The 22,594-nt window shown below is 40.7% G+C and overlaps 1 protein-coding gene across 2 annotated transcripts in view; it reads left to right on the top strand.

The window, feature by feature from the left end:
- The first annotated feature begins 1,427 nt into the window (after positions 1-1,427).
- Positions 1,428-22,594, top strand: part of SLC16A7 (solute carrier family 16 member 7) — a 151,216-nt gene continuing 130,049 nt past the window's right edge. Inside the window, exons 1-2 of one of the 2 annotated variants that reach the window (XM_054718918.1) lie at positions 1,428-1,631; positions 20,404-20,442. The gene's annotated coding sequence lies outside the window, so the exon portion shown is untranslated. The remainder of the gene's footprint in view (positions 1,632-20,403; positions 20,443-22,594) is intronic. The other variant, XM_054718919.1, reaches the window with a different exon arrangement.

Here is a 22,594-nt window from a genome sequence, read left to right as displayed (position 1 = left end):
AACAGTTTCTATAGCACAGAGGGACATGTTGGGGTGACTTGATCTGAATCTCCACACATTTAATAAATACATGAAATTTTCTTTTTAACTATATTGCCATTTTGATTCTTTGTCTTTTGGGCATCAAAGTTCTAATTATTTTAGCTAACTTATCTTGGCTTCTCATAAACGATGTCAAGTTCTAGAATCAACAAGAAAAGCTTCTGGAAGCTATATTATTATCTAGGATTAACGTAACATGTTATCTTTCATTTTTTAAAGGCAAGAATGGGAGGTGAGGTCAGTTAAATTGACAGAAAAACTGCAGTATGAATCCTCAAATCTAAGCCCGAGTTTATTCTTCTGGACAGTTTCTTTTCCTCTCAGTGATGGCGAACCTATGACACGCGTGTCAGCACTGACACGCATAGCCATTTCTGATGACACGCGGCCGCTGAGGTTTATTAAATACAATTATATATAACAATTATACATTTATGTTATTTAAACTATAAATATCGCGAAATAATGTTTTTTTTTTCCTCAAAGTGACACACTACCCGAGTTATGCTCAGTTCTTTGGCGAAGTTTGACACACCAAGCTCAAAAGGTTGCCCATCACTGCTCTAAGTAGTAATTCAACCTTCAATACATTAAAGGAACTCAAGCTAAATGTTCATTTCCAGTCTGTCCTCTTTCCAATTTCCCCAAGAAACAGGGGGGAGGGGGTGGGGGGAAGGCAGAAGAAACCAAACCATTATCCTTTGAAGAATTAAATAATTTGAGAAACTAAAAGGAATTATTTACAAGTGGTTGTCTTTCATTTCTTACGTATTTTCAAGTTCTTGTGCTATTTTCTATCCTCTTCCTTCCACGGTGTGCATTTTATTTTCCCCCTTAGCGTGATTTGGTTGGTAAGCCTAATCTCCACCAAGGCCATCCCGTCCCTGGCCCTCCCCGCCAACCCCCATACCTTCATTCTAAAAGGACCCAACATTCCCCCCCCCCCCCCCCCCCCCCCCCCCAAGCTCACAAAGAGAATCCCCTAGTCGCCCTGCACGGTGCCAGGCTCTTCTCCATCGGTAGGCTCTTCTGTGCTGTAAGTTGCACAAGTCCCGGGCTGCCCACACAGAACTACTGCACACCTGAGAGCGTGCAGGGGCCAAGCTGGAGCAAGTCTTTTCTCCGCCAGACTTTTGGCTTTCCCTCTGGGTCCAAACTAAAACCTGAAGTGGAGTGACCCGAGCCGCGGAGAAAGTGTCTCCCGCGTTGACAATCGCTTGGAGCATGCTCAGTCCTCTGAGTCACAGGGCGGCGGTTTGTCCCCTCCCGCGGCCGGGCGGGTTCCTGCAAAGAGGATGGCGCTAGCCCGGGTTCTCTCCACCGCTCCCTCCCCTCCCCGCCCCCTCCCGCCTCCCTCCCTCCCTCCCTCCCCGCCGGGCCCGCTCCGGGGCACCCACGAGGGCGCTCCGCTGCCGCGCCTCCCCTCCCCGCCTCCTCCTCCTCCTCTTCCACCTCTGGCTGTGGCGGGCGAGGACACGTCAGGGGACATAAATAAATAAATAATTGCATTCGCCCGGTGACAGCGAGGCCGGCCGGCTGCGGCGAGGAGGGAGCGGGGAGCTGCAGTGCCCGCCCGGTGCCAGCGCCAGGTAAAGTACTCGCCTGGAGCCCGGGAGGTGGCGGAGGAGGAGGAGGAGGAGGAGGAGAGGGGCGGGCGCCCGCGGGGAGGCGGGCGAACGGGCGCCTTCACCCCGCCGTCCCGGGAGCCGCACGCGTGTTGCAAAAAACTTACGGCCCCGCCGGTGACAAACACGCCAAACGCAGTTTGCCAGGGAGCCCTGATAGAGACAAAAACAAACAACCCCCAAAGCTGCCTCCGGAGGGGAGCTCGCGTCATCCTGCGCGCGGACCGCGGCGCGGGAGCTGCGGGCTCGGGGCGCACGCGTGGAGGAGGGGGCTCGGAGGGGTCCCCGGGGAAGGCGCTCCCCGCGCGCCCGCGTGCTTTCTGCCGGGAGTTGCCCACGTTCTGAACTTTTGCACGGAGACCCTTCCGGAGCGGTGTTTCCCCCCTCTTCTTGGCCCAGGAGTCTTCCGGGGCTGGTTCCCGTGCGGCGTGTCCCCAGCATCCCGCCCTTCTCATCAGCATCCTTCCCCGGCCCCCCCGGGAGCCTCAGGGGGTGGCCTGGTTGCTGCACAGGGTGGGGGCGAGGATGGGGCTGGAGGTCACTGGGTGTAGGGACTGTCTTCTCATGTAGCAGACGGTCGGGGCTCGGAGAGGCTGGGAGGGGACCGAGTACCAGGGAGGCTGTCTTCCTTCTTTTTTTAGGTCCCCAGGTCTCACGGTGGGGTAGGAGGCGGTGGGGTAGGAGGCGGATGGAAAGGTGTGTGCGGTCCTGGTAGGCGTCCTGGCCGGAGGGGATTGCGGCTTTCAGAGAGTCTGCTCCTCCGGCTCACCCTGGGTTTCCTCGTCTCCTGCGCCACGCTGGGGGCACCGGGCCAGGTAGCGCGGGAGGCTGGCGGCGGCTCCAGGGCGAACTGCCTACTCGAGGCGGATGCTGCCCCGCAGCTGCTCTCCACACCCGCTTTTCTCCCTTACTTCCGCCAAAGGGATTGCAGACTGGTTTGGCAAGGGCGGTTGGGAGCTAGGTCCATTTTCCCGGTAGGACTAGCCAGGGTCTACGCCAAGTGCATTAAAATCACACACGCACACCCCCCGCACGCCAGAGGGATGAGGCGTGGTTTCTCTACAAGTGTCTGCCCACACTTTTGCAGAAGTAGTACTGAGAGGGCTGAGTTGCGTGAGAGCGGGCTGGTGGAAGTAGGAAAGCTAATATTTCATCTCCTCGCTTCCTGGATCTAATAAGAGACGCATCAGAGGAATAAAATAGCGGTCAGTAATGAGAATGGTGTGAAAAAGACTGGGCAAGAGGAAGCAGTGGGCGCTGGATGTCCATTCCGGGCATCCTGTGCTTTTTTGGCTCAACCCAAACAAAGCTCAAGGCCTGCCGCTGTGTGCTGTGTCATTGGAACCACAAGTACTCAAGTTTGCCTTTGGGGGAGTGTGGCTGAAAAATCTGAGCTGGGTGGTGGCTGGCAGAGAGTAGATGAGGTTTGAGCAAGGTGACGCTTATTTAACCTTGGTCTAGTTCCACTTTCTGCTTCTGACATTGCATTTAAAGGAGTCTAAGGGAGCAGGTAATTGAATCAAATGATCTCAGTGAAAGGGAAACATTATTACCTTAAGCAATTCAGTGTTTTGTATACTACTCATGAACTCAAAAACTGTTTTTTGGCAAAATTCAAATCAACAGTTTGCAATTAGGTCCTGCTTCTTTTCCTCCAGGGAGTGTTTTAATAGTGGTAAATAATATGAAATTTTAACATTTCATTTCCCAACATCCAGTTAGCGCATCTTCCTGTAAATGCTGGATTTATTTCTAGACATGCATTTACACTTGTATATTACCTGGCTTACGTTTTTTGGCCTTGAACCCTCCTGAAGGGAAGGACAGCAAAGTGACCTAAAGAAATATCCTTTATCCAGAGTCATATTTTTGGAGCATGGGTCTGACATAAAAAGGAAGTAACCTACATCTGTTTTTAGTTCTATATTCGTTCACCAAACATTTTTGATACATTCACATGGAAAAAGGTAACTAATTTTAGAGTTAGACCTAGATCTCAGGCTCAGTTCTGCATTTTGTAAGGTTGTAATTATTTAACAATCTCATCCTCAGGTTTTCTTATCTAGAAAATGGGATTGTGGGCACCAACCATGAAGTGCTATTGTGAGAAACAAAGTGTATGGCAAACACCTAACTAGAGATTGGCCATTTTAAAACTCCTAAAATCTTTCCAGACACTAAACTGTGGTTACCAAGATGAATGAGATTGGAATTCTACTCTCAAAAAATTCACATCTAGTCATCCAATCTTCCCCCTACCTTCTTTGCTTTCAGCCAGTTACCTTCTCTATGGAACAGACATTCATTCCAAATAAAACTTGAAAGGGACTTAGCAGTCTAAGAAATATTTGTAAGATCTGCTAATAGTCAAATTTGAGAAGGGTATCTTGTCTTAGAAACCTGTATATTCAACCCCATTTTTTTTTTTATTTTTTTTTTTACCATTGATAGTGACCTTGTATAAACAGATATGGAAGATTTTCTTCTAGCTATTTAGCTGGCAGACTAAATAGCCATCTCAGATAGTGGATAAAGAAAAATTGAATTTATTTAAGGAAAAGGGCGTAGGGGATGGAATATCCAAAGGAAGGGCTGCACAGCACGGAGCCAAGGGGACATTGGGTGGATGATGGCGGCTCCCAGAAGCTGGAGTTTCATCCTTATATGCAGTCACTGGCGGGAAGCTCTTATCATCAGTGGGTCTGGGGGCTGAGCTAGTCCTGAGGCAGCCATGGTGTCACTTGTCTGGCTTTGCTGCTTTTCTGGGCCTGGAGCTGAAATACACCCGTGCCTAAATGTTATCTTTAGAGAGGAAACGGTCAGGGGGGTCTAAACTACCTGACTAGGAATATGAAAGATCGGGGGTCCAAACCCCACGACCAGCGATATGCTAGAGGAGGATAGATTACTCTGGTAGGGAAGTTCTTATTTTCCCAGTTTTGCCCCCTTGCTAGGCATCCAGAGCTTTCTGCCCTGGTGGGTTTCTGTACCTGCCCCTTTGTCTTTGCTCTGGGGGTCTGTCTAACATTTCCCCCCTCGAGAATTTTTGGTATTGAATTCTTTCAGAGAAAGGGGGCATAGGATCTTTTTTGTAATGGCTTCCTGCTGAAAGGGGGTGATGTTTTCCTTCAGAGCCAAAAATCCTTGAGCTTTGTCAGAGGGACAATGAGGCCTGGGTACAAAAGGAGGGGTGGTATTTCCCGAGTATAAGGCTTGTAACTGGTGGAGAGAAACTGTTTTATAAATTTTTGTATTATTGGGGCAAAAGCTAGAATGAAAAGAATTATGAAAAGGGTCTGGTGAAAGGAAAGAAACATTAGCTTGGAGGGTTGTAGCCAAATATTTAAGATGAATTCAGGATCCAGTTTAATTCATAGGTGAAAAATAAAGCTTTGAGTTTAATATTCATAACTGTGTATTATAGAGTCTATTGAAACACACTTTTCACCCCTAGAATCACCCTCATTTTTATTAAAGAGCCAACTTAAGACTAATTTATTTACTACATTAAGTTTGGTTACAATTTGGTCTGATTGTTTGCATAAACACAGTAAGAATAGCAATTGATTACATAGGCTTTTAAAAACCTGCTTTGCTGGGATCTCATGATTGAGCTGTAATTAGACCCTCAGGGCAAAGAAGCTGAGCCTCCTTGCTGCCATCAGGTTTTCCTGCAGTACTTGTAGACGGGTGAATTCTTCAAGTTCTTGAGGTCCCCAATGATATCTTGAGGTTCCTTCTTTGCCATCTCTCAGGAAAGCAACCTTTGTTCCTTACCTGGAAAAACTACCATGAACCACATGATTAAGCAAGGTGCCAGGCTTTCTTCAAGAGGCTCTTATTGGCTTCTTAAGGCTTTCTAGTGACATCCAGAGTCAGGTATATCTCTTTCAGACATGACATCCCAGTCAAAATCTTGGTTAATAAAACTACAATTGGAAACTGGTCTTGCTGAATTCATGAAAAGAAACCTATTGCCATGATTCACTCATTAAGAATTGCCAAATTCTGGAAGGATTAGGTAGGGAGAAAACTATAAAAGCTTTCATATTGCTTATGAAGGTATAATTTACCAAACTGTTCTAGGGAAATAAAAACAAGCTTCCTTATATCTGGAAGACAGAATGATTTTCATATAACATATTTTGTTTGTCCTGATTATTAGTCAGTATTTTATGTTTTCAGTCATTATTTAGAGTCCTATAAATTTTCACTTTGAAGAGAAGACCTGTTTAGAAAGCTGTGATTTAGAGTAAATCAAAGTTCTTGTTATGAATATTTTCAAAGACTTAACTAACATATTTGTAAATGCATCAGAATAAAACGATGGTTTGTAAATGGCAGACATAAATAATGTGATTATAGACTTGACCATAAAACAATTGACAAAGAATCTTGTTTTTCTGTAAGGTATAACATTTCAAGACAACAATTTCTTGCTAAATAATAATTATTATGAAATGACATGAAAGAATAATAAAACTTATATTTTGAGATTCAATGCAGAGTTTTAAAATATATATAAAGAACAAACAATATGCAAGATTTTAAAATGTTGCACATGGCTTATTGGAAGTGTGTATTGAGCACAGGAAACAATTCATAAACACCCAATGTGTGGATTACAAACATCTGGAGTACTACTGCCAGATGCCTCCCACAGGGAACTATTATTCTAGGCTCATCACTGACAGGATACCTGTTACTCCTGAGAATTTCCTGTTTGAACTTGGCTCTGAATCTTTGCAAGTTCCTTCCTAGAGCAGATTGAAATTTCTAGAATATCCATTTTAAGAAAAATATATGTATATTCTTATTTGGCAAAGCTTCCCATTTAATTTTTCAAGCACATTAAATAGGCCTAATTAATTTAACAACTTAGGAGAGAGAATGAATCTTTGAGGTATTTCAGGGCCTGTTGGAATAAGTAAAAGTCATTTCTCTGTTAAAAAAATCTTTTGAGCCTTGCTGATGTAGTTCAGTGGTTGAGCCTTTGACCTAGGAACCAAGAGGTCACAGATCGATTCCTGACCAGAGCACATGCCCGAGTTTCAGGCTTGATCCCCAGTAGAGAGCATGCAGAAGGCAGCTGATAGATGATGTGATAGATGACATTTCTCATCAATGTTTCTAATCCTCTAGCCCTCTCTAAAAATCAATCAAAACACACACACACACACACATATATGTATATATATAATATATTAATTTTTTTTTTCTTTTGGTTAATCCTCACCCAAGTATATTTTTCCATTGATTATTAGGGAGAGTGGAAGAGAGAGAAAAAGACAGAGAAACATCAATGTGAGAGAAACTCATCGACTGGTTGCCTTGTGCACACACCCCTACCAGGGCCCAGGCTGGGGAGGAGCCTGAAACCAAGATCCGTGCCCTTGACCAGAATCAGACCTGGGACTCTTTGGTCCGAAGGCCGATGCTCTATCCACTGAGCTAAACTGGCTAGGGCAATAAACATATATTTTAAAAAAAAAGGATTTTGAAATTTTAAACTTTGGGAAGGTTGTCAAATACACTTAACCAAAAGATTATATTATAAATCTTTTGTAAATCTAGGTAAAACAAATGTATATATGTTATGGTCACTTGTCTGGCTCTGCTGCTTTTCTAAGCCTGGAGCTAAAATACACCTGAGCCCTAGATGTTATCTTTAGGGAAGAAAAGGTCAGGGGGTCTAAACCACCTGACCAGACATATGCTAGGGGAGGATAGGTTACCTTGGGGATGAGGTTCTTGTTTTCTCAGTTTTGCCCCTTGCTAGGCATCCAGAGCTTTCTGACCTAGTGAGTTTCTGTACCTGGCCCATTGTCCTTGCTCTGGGGGTCTGTCTAACAAGACTGAGCTTCATGATCTTCCAGACTTTGGACAGACTAATCCACTCACTCTAAGGATCAAAGAAGAGTATAGTAATTGCATGGTGTTGCCACTTTCTGTATATCATTAACTCCTTTTATCCCTTTAACCACCCAATGAAGTTGTTCTGTCAATATCCACATTTATAGAAGAGGAATTTAGCCACAGAGTTAAGTAACTTGTTCAAATAGCACAGCTACTAAGTGTCTGAGTTGGGGCAAGCACTGGGGCAGCCTGGTTTTAATCACTAAGTATTACAGCTTCTGCCTTGGATGAAGCTGAATGAGGATGTCTGGGTTCAAATTTCCATTGACCCACTGGTTAACTTAGTTTTATGCACTGTGGAGTAATACTTTCATGGTTTTTCTGAACAAAGAAGATAACAAATGTAAGGTGTCTTCTGCTCTACTCGACAAAGAGAATGGCATGCGATAATACTAGTTATGCTCCTGTATGGCCCTTTACCCACCCCCTCCTTCCCCTACAATCCATCTCACAGAAAAAATTTACTCCAGGTCTTATTATTGTCAAGAAATCTGTGTTCCTCTGAACTGCCTTGAAACTTGATCTGGACTTCTCTTAGGCCAGTTAATATATTTTATCTGGAATCATAATCATTTAGGTAGATGTTCTATCTCTCTTTCTAGTGATATGGTCCTTGAGAGTAGAGGCCATGTGTGTTTCATCTGGGAGCCCCTGTGGGACAAAGGTCTGTGGCAGGGCAGGGCAGAGGGTTCTGAAGTCTGGCTCTGCCACTTACTAGCTAGTGTAAGTTCTAGTGTAAGTTGCTGAGCCTCTCTGGTTTCTTCAAGTGTGAAAAGAGGACCATAATCAATTTCATGTGTTGTTTGTATAGATTAAACATGATGTCTGTAAAATACTTACTAGTAGCACTGTGCGGGGCATATACATAGACAACTCAATATATGGTAGGTATTCAATATTTGGCCTTATGTCTGTTAGATTGTTACAAGGATCACTGGCTTATTCTTTTAAACAGATTTTTTGGGGAACCTTTTGAAATGCAAGTTTCCCATTAGATGGGGTTACAGTGTTGGATTGTATAATAAACCATTAAATGGACTCTCATTGTCTGAGAGGTCATCCTGGTTTGTCACAGGCTTTCTCAACAGTGTTTGGATCAAAGCTATTAGGAAATGTGCTAGGAAACAACTGCATACTAAGCCTTAGTAAGTAATAGAACTTTTTTTAAACTTCTAGAGAAACATATTGAGAAAGCTTTATTTTCCCAATTGGTCCCTTAATTGGTGAACCCCAGTGCCTACTCTACTTGCTGCTTACAATCATAATATGAGAGAATAGCTTCCTATGGACCATTGTCTAGAGCAGTGGTTCTCAACCTTTCTAATGCTGTGGCCCTTTAATACAGTTCCTCATGTTGTGACCCACAGGTTGAGAACCGCTAGCAGGGTCGCCTAAGACCATCGGAAAACACAGATATTTACATTACGATTCATTAACAGTAGCAAAATTACAGTTATGAAGTAGCAATGAAAATAATTTTATGGTTGGGGGTCCCCACAACATGAGGAACTGTTTTAAAGGGTCGTGGCATTAGAAAGGTTGAGAACCACTGGTCTAGAGGAAGAAATAACCTTTACCACACATATTTAGCAGTTAGTAAACAAGAGAGGTTATGTGTGTTTAAGTATAAACTGTAATAATCAAGAACACTGGAAAAAATTAACCATAAGTTAAACAAATTGAACTTGGCTATAATAAAACTAGTTCACCTTGGAGTGGACTAGTGGGTACTTGGTTGCTCCAGACATATTTATAAATATTCATAAATATCAGTGTTATTCATAAATATCAGTTTAATAAGTGATGCATATATTTTGGAAAATAATTTTCCTATCCTAATACCAAAACTGTCTTCCAAATGTTCTGATTAAAATTCATTGAACCCTAAATGGGTTAATAAAACTCTTACAGGGCATTTGAGTGACAGCTACAAGATGCTATTGTAAAGATATTTGTGTTAAAAGTTTTGAGCAGTTAGAATAGTCCCATAAAAAATGTCTATGTGCTTCAATTATCTGAACTGCCAATGTATTCTTGGTAATACTAGGCATTAAAACAGCAATTTTCAATTGAAAATATTTAGTATGAGTGGTGAAAGCAAGAGAATGCAATTGTTTAAAGATCTGTGTAAAATGTTGGCATTTTTAAGAACACATTTTATTGCAAACATTGGCTGTTTCCTCACCTAATAACACAATGAAATGTATCTTAATCATCTGTACCCCTACTCAGATTCTGATAAGAGTTAATATGTGGAATATTTATCAATTATTTATTTATTTACTTGGCCCTACTAAGTACTTTACTTGAAGACCTATTTCCTTTGGAACTAGATTAGATAGGAATAAACAGTAAAACTAAAAGACATGTTTGCTTGAAAAACTCCTAAGGGATGAACTATATTAATGATGCTTACCTTATTTTAAAATCACTTCTCCAAAATTTCAGCATCTGAAGTTCTATCAGTTCTTCTCAGATATGCCACAGATACATTTAGTGATAAACAGCAGCACGTGACAGTGTTCTCAACAGGTGACACTATTGGTGTTTCGGGCAGACACCTCTTCCTTGTGTGGGAATGCATGATTTTCATTAGACAACATTTAGTGTCTATGGCCTCTGTCCTCCTTATGCCCCAGCTTCCCCTCAAGTCATTGTAATTACCTAAACTGCCTCCACATTTAAATATACCCCTTGGAAGACTAGTACTAACTATTGTCCAATAGGATAAAAATTGAGAATGTTTAAGAAAATTATCCTTGAAATCAGAGTATCTTCAAAGAAGAAATCATTTTGCTTTTTCTGCAAAAGATAATAAAAAATAATAATAATCTCACCCGGCTGGTATGTCTCAGTGGTTGTGCATCAACCTATGAACAAGGAGGTCATGGTTCGATCCCGGTCAGGGCACATGCTGGGTTGCAGGCTCCATCCCCAGTGTGGGGGCATGGAGGAGGCAGCAGATCAATGATTCTCTCCCTCTCTCTTCCTCTCTAAAATCAATAAAAATATATTAAAAGATAATAATCTCTTGTGAAACTACTTTGATTTGAAGCGATAAGATTTTCCTCATAAGCTATATATAATTATTAACATCTCATAATCAGATTATCATGGATCTCCTAGGCTCCAAATCTTCATTTGCTTTATTTTTTTAGTTTTTGTTAATCCTCACTTGAGGACATTTTTTTTTTCCCATTGATTTTTTTCAGAGACAGTGGAAGGGAGGTAGAGAGGTATAGAAATAAGGGGCTGGGGAGAGAAAGATTTTAATGTGGGAGAGACACATTGATTGGTTGCCTCCTGCGTGCACTCCTAAGGGGCCCAGGGATTGAACCTGCAACCCAGGTATGTGCCCTTGACTGGGAATCAAATGCATGACCCTTCTGGTTTGTGGGCTGACATTCTAACCACTGAGCAACACCAGCCTAGGCAACCTTTATTTGCTATAACTATCAACAGCTTTTGGCAAATTGGCATCTGCTGCCTCTCAGCCTCCATTTGGCTTCCGTGCCCTCTGTTCTCCTCTTACTTCGCTGACTGCTCATTGGCAGCTTTTTTGGCTCTCCTTTTACCTCTTACTCACTAAAGTATGTGTTCCTCAATTTATGTTTTGAGTGTTGCTTCTGTGTATAGTCTATCGATTGGCAAAACTCATCCTCTCTTCACCTTGGCTTTCACCTCAGTAGGAATAACTCCCAAGTCATTATCTTCAGCCCTGACCTTCACATAGTCTCCAGGCTGACCTTTCCAAATGCCTTGCTGGACTGCTCCCCTTTACTGTGGCTAACACCACCAGCACCTTGTGGTTTCTTCTGAACTTTCTGTGTCTTCCTTCTTTCTGCTGCTCCCTTTGCTTTTATTGGTCTTATTATTTTACAGCATTCTAGTCTGGAAGCTTTTGAAACCCTCTCTCCCAGGGCTTTGTGACTCAGTCAGTTGCTAAGACTTGACATTTGCATATCCAAAGTGTCCTCTTTTCTGATGCTGCCACAGAGTCAGGCCCTTTTGACATAGTTCCCAGAGCCATGTTGTAGTCTCTTAGCAGATCGTCTCATTTCTAGTCTCTCACTGTACAAGTTAATTCTTCCGCGCCACCAGATACTCTAACTGAAGTACTTCTCTCTTACCTACTTGTAAATAACACTTTGGTGACTCCCATTACCTAGGTCTAAGGAGCAACATTTCAGTCCTTGCTACTCCAGTAAGCTTTTTCAGGCTCATCTCCCACGGACGTCAAACTGAACTGTCTGTCCCCTGTGCCTCCTTCACCTTCATGCCACTATACCTTTGGTCATGCTGTTCTTTCATCTTAAAATGCTCTAACTTCTTGCTATTTCCATATTTCACTTTAATCTCATCTTCAAGCTGAGCTTAAACACCACCTTCAGATTTCCTCTGAAGCCCCGAATAGCCTGAAGAATCTTTTCTAAGATTTCAGTAACATTGCATTTGTAATCTCTTATTTGTTTTAGCCATTCGATCATAGTTGCAATTGTATAAGCCTTCAGTTTCTTCAAATACTACACATTTCGGGATGTTAACAATAATAACGAATTCATATTTACATGTCATTTAGCACTTTGGTGGATTATGGAATTTCAAGGAACTTAGAGGACATCTGTTTTTACTTTTACATATTCTTTCTTCAGCATCTTCAATAAACAGTAATCTATTGTGTACTTTAAGTATGCACAATGAGGCAGTCTGTTGAACCCAGTTACAATTGTTACTCAATTCTATTGCTTCTACATAGGGCCCTTACTCAGCTTTCTGGGGCCATACAAAATAAATCCCTTTTTGGGTTGATTGACAGCCTGTACATTTGTGGTGACAGATCACATGTTTATGTTTTCTCTATTAATCTAACATTCTATTTTTCTAAATATCCTTTGCATGATCTGATTAAGCTCTTTTTTTTTTTTTTTAAGGCAACTAAGTTTTTAGAGGCATTCAAGTTTAGGCAAGTCAAGAAATGTACAGAATAGTTCAAGGGTGAAAAAGGTTATTTATTAATATAAATCTTTGAACTCTTATTGGTAACTCAATTAGCCATCAATACCATCTCTTTTCTGATGAAGTCGGAGGTGAGAAATAGAAGTGTATCGAGAGAGCTGTCTATGGAAGGACCCACTGTTATCTCAGGACTGAACATTTATCTCTGTGGCCCTCAGCATAGCGAATGAATAAACGAGTAAACCCCTGAAAGGAAGGAAAGAAAGGAAACCCACTTTACATTTTGGTTACAATTAAAAATTAGCTTCTCAGTGAAATTATCCATCTTTATAGATGAATGGCATAAGAGGTAAAATGACAAACATGCCGTGCTATTTGTATGTGCATAATAAATGAGTTTAGAGACACTGGACCAAAGAAGAGGCTTTTAGGTTAAGTTGTAGAGATAACATTTGAGTAAAATTAGCTTGCCTTTATTGAACATTTCAATATGCGAACCATCCTTTTACATGTTTATGTTACATGTTTTAAGTAATTTAATCTTAAAAACCTTTTGACCCTCATTTTACAGATGAGAGAATTAGGGCACAGCGGTTTAAGTATTTTACCCAAGGTTGTACATCTCATCAGTAGGGGGATCTGGATTTGAACCTATTAACCACAATGTATATTTTTAATATTAGTATTTTAAAATACTCACTGATGCTGTGGGTTTTAAGAGATTCCAGGGGAAAGAAGCTTGAGAAATGTTAAAAAAAAAAAAAAAGACTAGTCAACTATAATGAGTTTCATTCGATCTGCTAAAAAATAAAGTCAACAGAATGATAAGGATTCCTTTTTGTTTAGAGGATGCATCTGGAACCAAACTGGGAAGCTTAGAGAAAAGAGTGACCTTGTGTCTGTAAACTCAGAGAAGCTGGAGAAAGCTGTAGGGACTGAAAGAATGATAAATCCAGGCAGCTACTATCACCAGAGGCAGCTTCTCAGCTGGGCACTATCTCGAGTGGCAGCTACTAGCCTGATAGACAGAGACCCATCCAGGCACTATCACGAGAGGCTGACACTATTGCGAGAGGCACCCAGTATACTGACAGGCAGCTACCTGTGAAAGGCAGCTACTATAGTGAGAGACAGCTACAGGGCATGGATTATGTCGCCACAGGCATCTACATGGCTATATCCATGGTAGGTAATAATAATAAGGGGGAAAAATACAATATGGTCTCAAATGGGGAAAAATTTTGATTAATATTCATTAAAGAGAGAATAAACACTCAGCAAGTTGAAGCTGTCCATTAGAGAACCCTGAGAGTCAACGTTTTAGTAGATGCTTCACTGCAGGTAAGATGCAAATGGCAACTAGATCTTACTCTCATGTCTTAAATAAGTTTAAATCAGTAAATAATTAAGCATTGCCATATGAAGTATTCTGCATAGAGAGCTGAAATACATATATATACTAAAGGCCCAGTGCACAAAATTTGTATACAGGGGGTGTGACCCTCAACCCAGACTGCACCCTCTCCAATCTGGGAACCCCCGATAGGATCCCCCGGGCAGTCGGACATCCCTCTCACAAGCCAGGACTCCCAACTGCTCACCTGCCTGCCTTCCTGATTGCCCCTAACCGCTTCTGCCTGCCAGCCTGATCACCCCCTAACCACTCCCCTGCTAGCCTGATTGATACCTAACTGCTCCCCTGCCAGCCTGGTCACCTCTAACTGCCCTCCCCTGCCAGCCTGGTCACCCCTAACTGTCCTCCCCTGCAGGCTTGATTGCCCCCAACTGCCCTCCCTTGCAGGCCTGGTCCCCAGCAACTGCTCTCCCCTCCTGGTCTGATCACCCACAACTGCCCGCCCTTGCAGGCCTGATCCCTCCCAACTGCCCTCCACTGCTGGCCATCTTGTGGCAGCCATCTTATGTCCACATGGGGGCAGCCATCTTTGACCACATGGGGGCAGCCACCTTGTGTGTTGGAATGATGGTCAGTTTGCATATTACCCTTTTATTAGATAGGATAGAGGCTTGGTGCATGGGTGGAGGCTGGCTGGTTTGCCCTGAAAGGTGTCCCAGATCAGGGTGGGGGTTCCCTTGGGGCATGAGGCAGCCTGGGCGAGGGGCCTGTGGTGGTTTGCAGGCCAGCCATGCCCCCCAGCCACCCAAGCAGAGGCCCTGGTATCTGGGATTTATTTATTTTCTATAATTGAAACTTTGTAGCCTTGAGCGGAGGCCAGGGTTAGCCAGGGCGGGTGGAAAACTTGGCTTCCTCCATCGCCAGAGGCAACCCAAGCCTCCGGCTGGCTCCAACTCTGTGGCTGCCACCGTTTTTGTTGGGATTTATTTATCTTCTATAATTGAAACTTTGTAGCCTTGAGTGGAGACCAGTGCAGGCCAAGGCAAGCGGAAAGTTTGGCTTCCTCCATCGCTGGGGTCAACCCAACCCTCCTGCTCTCTCCAGCTCTTTTGCTGCTGCCATATTTGTTGGGTTAATTTGCATACACACTCCTGATTGGCGGATGGGTGTGGCTTGTGGGCGTAATGGAAGTACGGTCAATTTGCATGTTTCTCTTTTATTAGATAGGATAAGACATCTTTCCTGACCCCCTGAGGAGACTGTATTTTCAGAGATGCACTCTGTGTATGCACTGTTCAAAGGCACAACCTAGAATAGAATTAAATGTCAAAATAAGTGGTAGAGAGCAGTGATCTTCTACAATAGAGGTTGACAAACTATAGCCCTTGGGCCATATTCAGTCAGCTGCCTGCTTTTCCAAATAAAGCTTTCCTGGAATACAGCCACCAGTTTGTTGCAATATATTCTGTGGCTGCTTTCTTGCTGCAGGGCAGAGTTGAGTAGTTGTAACTAAGCCCGAAAAGCCTAAAGTATTTACTATCTGGCATTTAGGAGAATAATATTTGCTGACCCCAGCTCTAGGATTTCAGAAGAGGGAGACTTTAGTATGTGATGGAAGAATTGAACAAGGCTTTAATGAAAGAAGTGGATATGTTTTGGAGCTGAAAGATAGATAGTATTTAAAGTGAAATGAACATATGGCCATTGTGAGTGGCACAAAACTCAAAAGCAAAAGCAAACACAAAGATAAATACTAAAGTCTGCTGAAGTATAAGAATCATATCACTGTGTATAATTCATATACTATTATAACCATTTGCCTATGAGTGTATTTTTTTAAGTATTCATCTAGGACAGTGATTCTTCACCTTGACATTTGAGTTCATTGGTGAACTGCTTAAAGAAAATATTTAAAAAAAAAAAGAAAATATTTTTGTTTTATCTATAATCTGTGATATTAAAATATTGTCCACGTGAAAAATCACTATTCTAAAGTATGTACTCATTGGACAAAATTTATTATTTTCTGCTGAGGACAGAGAATATATTTCTTTTTTCCCCCCATGTTGTCTCTACCTTCATAAAGTGCATGCTTACTGAACATATACTAATAATATTTGCTAATAACTGGGAGGTGCAAAGTGATCCAGTGCTTGTGCCCTGCCTGGGGCCATCCGGCAGGAGCTACACAGCAATCTACAGATGACTACTCCTTTTGTTGGGCTTAGATGTGCCCAGGAGAGGCCAAGGTGTGAAGCAAGGCAGGCTGCTGCTAGTGTGGAGCTTGGGGCCTCTTACTGGTAGGTATGGGGCATGCTGACACCAGCTGCTGCTTATTTGAGAGGTTTTAGGAAAGTCTGAAGCCTGAGTTAGGACAGGCCATTCATATGGAAAAGCTGCTTCAAACAGCTTGGGTGGGGATGCAAATTGGATGAGGCAGGAATCTCAGGAAAATCACCAGGATGGAGTGAACAGTGTGAGCCAGGCTGATAGAAACTCAGACATGGTGCCTGCCTCTGTGAAGTGGGAGATCTCAGTCTAGGAACAATGACCTTTGCCAGCACTTTTGTTTGGGAGAAAGATATCCCCTGAGTTCTTGCCCCAGTGCCAGATAATCCTCATGGGAGACCTCTGCAGCCTAGATATCCCTCCTGATTGTCTGGCTGGCATGTCTCAGTGGTTGAGCATTGACCTATGAAGCAGGATGTCGTAGTTTGATTCCCAGTCAGAGCACATGCCCAGTTTTGGGCTTGATCCCCAGTGTGGGGGATGAAGGAGGCAGTCAATCAATGATTCTCTCTCATCATTGATGTTTTCTCTCTCTCTCTCCCCCCCTCTCCCTTCCTCTCTGAAATAAATAAATAAATTGATTTTATATAGTTTTAGGACTTCCATTAAGCCAGCTTTCAGGCTGTTCTAAATTATGGTTCTATATTTTAGTTGTCATTTTGATGTGATTGTGAGAGGCGGCGAGTACTGGCATGTACCTATGCTGCCATCTTGGTTCCCTCCTGTTCCTATTATTCACATAGTTCCCAGTTACTTATTGCATGGTATCTTCAACGTAGCAGTAAAGTGCTTGAATGCATTTTCCTAAAGGGGTGGCCTCTGTCAGAAGGAAAACAAAGAATCAATGCAAGTTAATATGAGTTTCTTTTTCTGAACTTAAAAAGCAGCAGGTACTGCAGAGAAATATTTGCATATCACTAATAGATATGACAGTATAATGAGATAATGAGTAGATAGGAAAAGGTGAATGTTTAAAATAAGCCTCAAGGAGTATAAGAAAATGTAAGTCTGTCCCTTTGGGCAATGTTAGCATCTCTGTGGAGAGTAACCTGCTGCATAGAGAATATTAATTACACAAGGTAATGGCTTGCCACTGGAGGATTTACAGATCTAAAGCTCATCTAAAAATTATTTTCTTTTTTAAATTTAATTTTTAAATAACGTGTTAATTTAAGAAAAAATGCTGCATTGAGGAGACATGCAAATTTTAATTGTGTCTTAAATATTTTTATCAATAACATAGATTTGTGACTCTATCTCAATAAGATACCTAGGATCATTATCTACATTTGTTTTAAAATGTTCCCAAAAAAGGAAGAGACACTTCTATGGACCTATCACTAATTTAAAAAAAATATTTTAAATGCTCAGAAACCTAATTATTACTTTAGTATTTGTGATCAAAATTATTATGCATGTTTGGTCTATAACTTCATTTAAGAGTGAGTATTCCATTCAACTTTTTTAGTCTATAAGCTATTTTAAATTATTTCATGTTTTATTGGGCCTCTTGCTTTACTAGCTTTTGTCTTGAGGCAATAATACTTAATGTCTCTTTAGCTATACACTCAGATATTGAATTGCGGTCTATGAAATCTAAATTTGAATATGTAACTTTTTGGTGTTCTCTTGGTGTCCTAAGGATTCTCACAAGGACTTACTCAGGTTTTTGGAGTTGGAAAAGGGGAAAGAGATATGGTTATAGGCGTTTTATATGCATCACCTCCTGAAAGTCATTATCTGACAACCTCAACATCTCTGTAACACGGACATTGTTATCACTTATTTGGGATGGAAACGCAGCACCTGATGTCTCAGATGGGCTAGATAACTAAGCTCTATTTCCAACATCTACATTTTCCCCTCCATTCCATGTAGTTCTTCCAGGTAGAGTTGAAGAACAAATCCTCCCTCTTTGCACACACATTTTATAGAAAAGGGAAATTATGAGGAAGATAAAAGAGAAATTCTTAAGATTCTACAAAAACGTTGGCAAAGTTTTATTTAGCCCCTCTCCCGCATTGTTTTAGTCTGCTCATGCTGCCGTAAAAGTTACCACAGACTGGCTGGCTATAACAACAGAGACTTATTTCTTATCATTCTGGAGTCGAAGTCTGAGATCAGGGTTCCATTTGAATGAAGGCCTTCTTGTGGGATGCAGACTTCTCATCGTATTCTAGCCTGACAGAAGTAACTAGGGAGCTCTTGCAGGGTCTTTTTACATAAGGCACTAATCCCTTTCCTGGGAGTTCCACCCCCATGACCTAAGCACCTTCCAAAGACCTTCCTAATGCCTTCACATTGGGATTAGGATTTTAACATGAATTCAGGGGCCAAAAACATTCTGACCTTAGTACACATACATAATCTTGTTTGTTTTTTTAAATGTTAACTATGAACTGTGTTTGTGCAGACTGATGAAAGGCCAAGAAATATAGTTTAAATAATTGGGATTTGAATATTGTTTTATTTTATATTTTTGAATACTTGGTTATACTATATTAAACAGGTACATCCATTTATAACTTAGTAAGAAAGGTTTTTAAAAATAAAATGTTATTAATAATTTTTTTATTAAAATAACAGAATTTCATATTTGAACTTTAATGTTAAAGTCCACCTTAAATTCCATTTCAAAGGGACTTGGGAAGTCCCTCATTATTAGCAATTTAGCTCTTAATCATAGCCTAATGATAGAGACTTTGAAAATGGTTCTATAATGAAGTTCCAAAAAGGGAAGAGACATTTTTTGTGTGTCTCTTTAAACATACATGTTTAAAAATCTGTGATATTTTTTGTAGTGACAGATAACTTCAAAATACACGATTAAGATAGTATGTGTTTCAGCCCAGCCAGCATGGTTCAGTGGTTGACTGTTGACCTCTGAACTAGGAGGTCATGGTTTGATTCCCAGTCAGAGCACATGCCTGGATTGCAGGCTCGATCCCCAGAGTGGGTCGTGCAGGAGGCAGCCAATGAATGATTCTCTCTCATCATTGATGTTTCCATCTCCCTCTCCCATTCTATAATCAATAAAAATATTTTTTAAAAAAGATATTACATGTTTCAAAATGTGAGGCATTTGAGTTAAACATTATGTCTTATTTCTCAAGGCTCTATAGTACCTAATGCTCTTAAAATGCAGTGGGACTTTCCTTTAAAGTCGGCAATAAAATATAACTTGTGCATTGCAATTGAAATATCGTCTAACTTGACTCTAATAAGTTATCCAAATGATGAGGGGAGGGAATATTATCAGTTATTATTACTACCTACTAATAGTATTTTATAGGAGAGAGTTGATGGGGAAAACAAGAAATTCTCCATTTAAAAATTATTAAAATTAAAATTATTGGGAGTAATAATAAAATTATGGTTTATTAAAATTATTGGGGGTTATAATAAAATTATATAGGTTTTAAGTGTACAATTCTATAATACATCTTCTGTGTATTGCCTCATGTATTCATTATTATCCAAGGTCAAATCTACTTCCATTACTATGACCTCTTTACCCTTTACTAAATGCTCCATTGTGAATTGAACACTTTTAAGGACAGATTATGAGCACAGACCATCTATTTATTTATAAGGCGATGTATAATATATAAGCTGCAGTTTGCCAAAGCCAACTGTCTAAGGCCAGTAATTCAAACAAAGCTAAGTTGTGCAAATTAGGTTTTCTTGTATCATTGGGCTTCTTTCACAAAAGTGGAAATAGGGAATCAAGTTGAAAACATACTAGGATTCTTACCAACAATCCTACTGAAGGTTATTAGTCCTGATATTAACAAACATAATATTGAGGGATTGTCTATTGGGGTGAGAAAAGTTTTTACGTGAATATTTTGGCTCCTGAAAAGGACCATCTTTTGTAATGAAGTCATTAATGATTTAAAGGAAGTGGTTCTGACGTGCCCTTTATTTTATTAAAAGGCATCAGAATATAAGGTGGTTGAAGTGCCATGGTTCTGTAACTTTATTTCATTAGAGAATTAAACTTAAAAAAAAAAATCATACATTATTTTGCCTGTAGAGCCATCTCCTTTTTATATTCCCGAGAAGTCTCTCAAATTCCTAGAAATCTGAAAATAAAAACCCACAACCACATACTTTTTCAATTTTTCAGTATAATTTTGTTTCAAATATGCCAGTGATCACTAATAAACTTGCTCTACTTTCATTTGACATTGATTTTCACCTTTTTTCTTCTCTTTACAGTTGTTTGTAAGAGGAATTTCCTGATACGATTGAAAACAGGTATGTGGAGAGAATTATGTGCCAAGGTTGGCAAACATTCAGATGCTGAGTTTGCTGCCTCTGTGAAACAAGTACACTGTGTATCACACAATTATGCCAATCATGATACCAGCAAAGTTGCCAGGCATTCTTATCTTTGCTCTGTACTCCTGTTCTTGAGTGTCATGAATGGTGCTGCCATTGCTCCAGAAATCTGCCTTCGGTCTGTTTCTGAAACAGTAACCTAATCAACGTAAAGTAACCTCATCAACATAAAGACTTGTTTTTTTCTGGACTTCATCTTGGTCATCAGACGTGGATTTATCCTGTGAACTCTAAGTACCAGAGAGTCTAAAAAGATGAGTCTGTTGGAGCCTGCTTATTGCCTCACCTTGGACCCTGGCCTGGTTCTTGCTCCATGGTTTGACTCTGTTGAATCTTGGCATTGACTCTGGCCAGGACCTAGTGACTATTCCCTGAAATGCCCTTCAGTTTTACTGGAAGGGGAAACTACAAATGATAGTCATGGGAACCTAAGAGTTGCCAAAAGCCTGACTAACAAAGAAAAACATAAAGGGCAAGCAACAGCATGATGCCTGCAGTAACTGGCTGGTAGCTTTACCACCCTAGGCTTGTGACCTTTAGACATAAATACATAGAGTAGGGATTTCATTGTACACAATTTTGCTTGTCAAAATTGGAGGCACACATTAATGTATTTATTGAAGGTAGGAAGCACCCTATAGTACCCAAATAACATCATTTTATGCCAATTCTCTCTTTTGCTCCTGACCAAAGCATTTATCATTTACTTTGAACAGAACTAAAAAAAAAATAAACTACAGAAATCATTTGCCATGCAATTCAGACATTCTAGTAGAACACTAAGAGTGTCTAAATTAGCATTTATCCTCTATAAGTAAGCTCTTAGTTTTTCTTATTTTATTATTTATTTAACCTTTTGCACTCGGATGTCGAGTGTGACTCGACATGGTTAGCATTAGAATAAAGGAATCGAGAAAAAAGCAAGCGAGTGCAAAGGGTTAAAACATTTTTATTGATTTCAGAGAGGAAGGGAGCAGAAGAGAGAAATAGAAACATCAATAATGAGAGAGAATCATTGATCCGCTGCCTCCTGCACACCCTCTCCTAGGAATCGAGCCCAACACGTGGGCAAGTACCATGACCTCCTGGTTCATAGATGGACTCTCAACCACTGAGCCACACCAGCCGGGCTATTTTAGTTTTGTAAGGGCAAAAAATAATGTTCAATAAAATAAGGAAGGGGGACTGAGTAACTTTTATTATGGAGCAAAGTATTGTCCTTGGAAATTAGAGGAATTTTAGCATTTCTGGAATAAGCCCATTATATGAGGAGAGCTAAAACACATGTATTTATTTCCATAGTTTTCCTAACATTAATTATTTAAATGGTATCTCAAACTCATTTCTCCTGTTACACTTAATAACATATTTCCTAGCATCATTACTCAGTTAAAAGTCATATTCTGCTTGAGAATTTACTTCAAAGGAGTGAGATTTTATAGATTTTAATTGTTATATGTTGTGGCATAAATAGAATCTTTGCAGAAGTGGCTGGCTAACTTTATTAAATAATTAATGTATATTTTTTTCTAATACATAATATTTTGAGTTAATAGGGAGTGTGAGGATGAAATTGCCTCTCTTTTTAGCATTACTTTTAGGCCCATTTCTTCATAAACTATGGAATAAAAAAATTAATCTGCATATATTATTGCTCTATTCTTCACATCTTTAATCATGGGAATATATTACTTAAATTAGTGCACACTCTAAGATTTATAAAGGCAAAATGGTTTCTTCTTATTAAATATATGCACCCTCTCATTCATCATCTATAATAATAAAAGCATAATATGCAAACTGACCTAACGGTAGAACAGCGGAATGACCTTCTGGGTGACCTTCCGGATGAAGCCGCAGCTGTGAAGGCCTACTCTTGCACAAATTTCGTGCATTGGGCCTCTAGTTATTAATATACTCATAATATTCTACTTGACTTTGGACAGGCACTAGCTTCCAATCTACAGTTATTCAGGCAATGCCTAAGCTCATAATTGTTCACACTTATTTGATTACAGATGCCATTTTTGAACAGAATTTTATAACATTAGAATTTTATGAAACACCA

This window comes from Eptesicus fuscus, chromosome 7 (genome assembly GCF_027574615.1).
Source record: "Eptesicus fuscus isolate TK198812 chromosome 7, DD_ASM_mEF_20220401, whole genome shotgun sequence".
Taxonomy (NCBI): Eukaryota; Metazoa; Chordata; class Mammalia; order Chiroptera; family Vespertilionidae; genus Eptesicus; species Eptesicus fuscus.
Note: the sequence above shows the minus strand (reverse complement) of the source record. Positions and strands in the feature narration are given on the sequence as shown.